The sequence below is a fragment of the Meriones unguiculatus genome, chromosome X (genome assembly GCF_030254825.1).
Source record: "Meriones unguiculatus strain TT.TT164.6M chromosome X, Bangor_MerUng_6.1, whole genome shotgun sequence".
Lineage (NCBI taxonomy): Eukaryota > Metazoa > Chordata > Mammalia > Rodentia > Muridae > Meriones > Meriones unguiculatus.
In genome coordinates, this window is record NC_083369.1 from 12,865,795 (window position 1) to 12,871,445 (window position 5,651).

General features: G+C 40.3%; 1 non-coding gene across 1 annotated transcript; it reads right to left on the bottom strand.

Annotated features, from left to right (window-relative positions):
- Window positions 1-1,451: 1,451 nt before the first annotated feature.
- On the bottom strand, window positions 1,452-1,555 carry LOC132650178 (U6 spliceosomal RNA). Its single transcript, XR_009588570.1, has one exon. It is a non-coding gene; the product is annotated as a U6 spliceosomal RNA (small nuclear RNA).
- Between the last annotated feature and the right edge of the window lie 4,096 nt (window positions 1,556-5,651).

A 5,651-nucleotide genomic window follows, 5' to 3' on the forward strand; every position in this document is an offset into this window, starting at 1 on the left:
ACCTAATAGACTAGGATCAGAAGGAAGGAAAAGAAGACCTCCCCTATCAGTGGACTTGGGGAGGGGCATTCGTGCAGAGGGGGGAGGAAGGGAGGGATTGGGACAGGAGGAGGGAGGGAACCACAGGGGGGATACAAAGTGAATAAAGTGTAATTAATAAAGAATTAAAAAAAACAGACAAACAAGGAAAACAAAACAAAATTAAACTAAACAAACAAAACAAAACCCCTCAGTAAATAACTTCATCATCCTACTTTCAGCAATAGACACTTTGAACAGAAAACTGATGAGAAACATCATATTTAAAGTAAATTCTAAAACAAATAATCAAATAGAAATTTACAAGATATTTTGTCTAACAGTTAAAGAAACCACATTCTTCTTTTTTATGTTCAATAATGTTATTGAAGTTCACTTCTGTTGTGGGAAGTTATGCCCCTAGAAAATCCATCACACTGTACAAAAAGATTAGATTCAGTTATGAGGAAAAGAGAATTTTTATAGAATGAGTTTTAGAGGCTTAGAACACATGATAAAACAAGATAAAAAGGGACCAGAGACACATGATGACATTATTTGCTTCTGAGTGTTTTTTCTTTTATTTTAAACAGTTTTTTTTCCATATGATATGTCCTGACTTAAGTTTTTCTTCCCTCTACTTCTCCCAAATCCTCACGACCTCCCTTCCCATCTGAGTCCACACCCTTTTTGTTTCTCATTAGAAAACAAAACAGGTTTCTAAGGAATAATAATAAAACATAAGATAAAAGAAAAAGAAACAAACTGGAATAGGACAAAACAAACAAAAGGAACAATGCCCAAAAACAAAAACTCAGGAATCCCAAAGGGGGGAAAAACATGAAATCAGAAGCCATAATATATACTCAAAAAGATTAAAAATTATGTCAAGTTAAAAATTAATTTTTCAAAATTGTTTGTGTATGTGCATATGTGTGTGCTGGGGAGGCTGATATTAGGTGTCTTTTCTTTTTAATTTAAATTTATTTTTTATAATTTATCCCTATTTTAGCCCCCTCTCTCATCTCCTCCTGGCCCACTCTCTTCCTTCTTATCCCCCTCCACTATTCCTCAGAAAAGGGGAGCCCTCCTCCCCTACCATCTGACCTTAGCCTATCAAGTCTCATTAGGACTACCTGCATTCTCTTCTTCTTTGGCCTGGCAAGGACCCCCAAACAGGGGAAAATAATCGTAGAGCAGCAGAGTCCATGTCAGAGACAGCCCCTGCTCCACTTAGTAAAATACCCACATGGAGACTGAGCTGCATATCAGCTATATCTGAGCAGGGTGTCTAGGTTTTCTCCATGCATGGTCCTTGGTTGGTGAACCAGTCTCTACAGGACCCCTTGGGCCCACATTTGTTGGTTCCTTTCTCATTCTCCATCTAATATTTTTATTTACTTATTCCATTTACATCTTGGTCATGGGCCACTAAGAGGATGGAACACTTCACAAATTTGCATGTCATCCTTGCACAGGGACCATGCTAATCCCTGTATCGTTTTCATTTTGATATATGTGCTGCCAAAAGAAGCAATCCCTGTAATATTTTTGAAACAGGGCATCTCAATAAATCTGGAACTTCTTGGTTGGTTTGGTTGGCTAACTAATAAGACAGTGGGATCCTCCTGCCTCTGTCTTCCCTGCATTGGGATTACAGGTAGGTGGTGCTGTACCTGTATTTTTAAAAGTGGATGCTGGAGATCCAAACTCAGGTATTTTTGCTTGCTTGGCAGATACTGATACTGACTGAGCAACATATCTTGCCTCCCATAATGTTTAACAATTAAAATCACACAAAGTATCTTTTCTGACCATAATGAAATAAGATGAAAAACAACAAAGTAGAAACTTTTGAAACTGTACAAATGCATGCAAATGAGGCAGCATGTTCCTGAACAATGAAAGGGTCAATGAAGAAAATTAAAAACTTGTTTTAAAATGCTTAGTTCATCTGAGTGGAGGTTCTAGGTTATATCCATACATGGTTCTTGGTTGAATGTCAGTCAGATGTAGCCTGTGGTAGCTCAGTAACCAATTGGTTTCCCAAAGTGAGGGGAACAGGGACTATTTCTAACAGGAACTCGATGACTGGCTCTTTGGTCTCCCCACCCCTGAAGGGAGGAGCAGTCCTGTTAGGCCACAGAGGAGGGCTTTGCAGCCAGTCCTGAAGATACCTGATAAAACAGGATCAGATGAATGGGGAGGAGGTCCCCCCCATCAGTGGACTTGGAAAGGGGCACGGTGGAGATGAGGGAGGGAGGGAGGGAGGGACTGGGAGGGAATGAGGGATCGGGACACGGCTGGGATACAGAGTTAATAAAATGTAACTGATAAAAAAATAAAAATAAAATAAAATAAAATGCTTAGTTCAAATGAGAATGGAAAAAGAACACATGAAAACTTGTGAAATACAGCAAAGGCTGCCCTTAAATAAAAGTTGATAGTGATAAGTGCCTACTTTATTTATTTATTTATTTATTTATTTATTTTCAAAACAGGGTTTCTCTGTGTTGCCTTGGCTGGATGAACTCACTTTGTAGACCAGGCTGGCCTCAAAATCACAAAGATCTGCCTGCCTCTGCCTCCCTGAGCATTGGTATCACAGGCATGCTTCACTGCACCCAGCACAAATGCCTATTTAACAAGCTATGGGCAGATGGCAATAATGGAGAACTTCCTTTTTTCAGTGGACTAGGGGAAGGGGATGAGGGAAAGTGGGAGGGAGGGTGGAACTGGGAGAGTTGAGGAAGGGAACTTCAATCTGGATATATAATGAACAAATTGTGAGTAAAAAAAAATAAAAAAGAACAGGAACCATCTCTGACATAAACTCATGGGCTGGCTCTTTGATCACCTCCACCTGAGGGGGAGTACCCTTACCAGTCTACAGAAGAAGATAATGAAGTCAGTCCTGATGAGACCTGATAGATTAGGGTCAGATGGAAGGGGAGAAAGACCTCCCCTATCATTGGACTGGAGGAGGGGCATAGAAGAAGATGAGGGAAGGAGGAGGTATTGGGAGAGGATGGGGGAAGGGGCTACAGCTGGGATGTAAAGTGAATAAACTGTGGACTGGAGGAGGGGCATAGAAGAAGATGAGGGAGGGAGGAGGTATTGGGAGAGGATGGGGGAAGGGGCTACAGCTGGGATGTAAAGTGAATAAACTGTGGACTGGAGGAGGGGCATAGAAGAAGATGAGGGAGGGAGGAGGTGGCTACAGCTGGGATACAACGTGAATAAACTGTAATTAATAAAAACAAAATAAAAATGTTTAAAAATTAAAATTACAGAGATTTCAAATTAGTTGAATATTTTCATCTCAGGAAACTAGAAAATTTATTACAAACTTCAAAGTTAGTGATAGGAAGTGAATTTTAAATAAAAAAAAATACACAAGTAAACAAAAGTGAAACAAAAGAACCTAAAATAGCTGGATTTTTAAAAATGTAAAGAAAAATTGGTAACTTTTAGTTAGACGAAGAAAAATGTAAAAGACCCATATTAAAACAGAGGTCAATTGGAGAATGGTGGCTCTTGTTGTTAATTCCAGCTCTTGGGAACCAGAAGGAAGCACATCTCTATGGTTCCCAGAACAACCTAGACTACATTATGAGTTCGAGGCCAGCCAAGTTTACATAGTAAGGCCTTGACTTATAAACAAACAAAACCACAAAAATAAAAAGAGGCATGACAATTGATTCCTCAGATATACACAGTGTCATTAGAAAATACTGTGAGTAGTAGTATTCCATTGTGTAAATATACCACAATTTCTGTATCCATTCCTCCCTTGAGGGACATCTACTTTGTTTCCAGATTCTGGCTATTATGAATAAAGGTGCTATAAACATGATTGAGCAAATGTTATTGTTGTATACTTGAGTACATTTTGGATATATGCCTAGGAGTGGTATAGCTGGATCTTGAGGAAGCGCTTTTCCTAGTTGTCTGAGGAAGAGCCAGATTGATTTCCAGAGTGGTTGTATAAGTTTACATTCCCACCAGCAGTGGAGGAGGGTTCCCCTTTCTTCACATTCTCTCCAGCATGTGTTGTCACTTGAGTTTTTGATCTTAGCCATTCTGATAGGTGTAAGGTGAAATCTCAGGGTCATTTTGATTTGCATTTCCCTGATGAATAAGGACTTTGAGCATTTTTAAGTGTTTCTCTACCATTTGATATTCCTCTGTTGAGAATTCTCTGTTAAGTTCTGTTTTAAAAAAAATATTTATTTTTTTATTACTTACAGTTTATTTGCTTTGTATCCCAGCTGTAACCACTTCTCTTGTTCCCTCCTCATCCTATCCTCCTTGACTCATCTCCTTCCATGCCCCTCCCCAAGTCTACTGACAGAGGAGGTCCTCCTCCCCTTTCCTCTGACCCTAGGGTATCACGTCTCATCAGGACTAGCTGCATTGATTTCCTCTGTGGATTATCTGGTTTGTTGGTGTTTAACTTCTAGATGTCCCTCAAAGGAGGAATGGATACAAAAAGCTTGGTATCTTTACACAATGGAATACTACTCAACAATTAAAAAAAAGGAAATCATGAAATTTGCAGGCAAATGGTAGGAACTAGAAAATATCATCCTAAGAGAGGTAACTCAGAAGTAGAAAGACACACATGGTATATATACTCACATATAAGTGGATATTAGACATATAATATAGGATAAACATACTAAAATCTGTACACCTAAATAAACTAAGCAAGAAGGAGGACTCTGGATAACATGCTCAATCCTCATTCAGAAAGGCAAAGGGAGATATACTGAAAGAGGGAGAAAACAAGGAACAGTACAAAAGCCTACCACAGGGGGCCTCTGAACAACTCTACCCACCAGGGTATGGACGAAGATGCTGAGATTCACAGCCAAACTTTGAGCAGAGTGCAGGGAATCTTATGAAAGAAGGGGACAATAGAAAGACCTGGAAGGGACAGGAGCTCCACAAGGAGCTCAGAAGTCTTTTCTGAGACTTCTGAAAGGTCTAGGGGTCTTTTATGAGACTGATACTCCAACCAAGGACCATTTATGGGGATAACCTAGAGCCTCTGCACAGATGTAGCCCATGGCAGCTTAGTTTCCAAATGGGTTCCCTAGTAAGGGGAACAGGGGCTGTCTCTAACATGGACTCATTGGCTGACTCTTTGAACACCTCCTCCTGAGGTGGGAGGGCAGCCTTACCAGGCCACAGAGAAGAGATAGTGCAGCCAGTCCTGATGAGACCTGATAGGCTAGGGTGAGATGGAAGGGGAGGAGGACCTCCCCTAACATTGGACTGGAGGAGGGGCATGGTAGGAGAAGAGAGAGGGAGGGTGTGTTTGGGAAGGGATAAGGGAGGGTGCTGAAGCTGGGATACAAAGTAAATAAATTGTAATAAATAAAAAAATAAATAAAAAAAATGACTAAAGAAATACCAAAAAAGTTTTTTTTTTAATTTTTCATCAATTACACTTTATTCATTCTGCATCCCCCCATAAGCCCCTCCCTCCTCCCCTCCCAATCCCACCCTCCCTCCTCCCTCTGCTTGCATGCCACTCCCCAAGTCCACTAATAGGGGAGTTCTCCTCTCCTTTCTGATCTTAGTCTGTCAGTTCACATCAAAAGTGGCTGTATTGTCCTCTACTATGG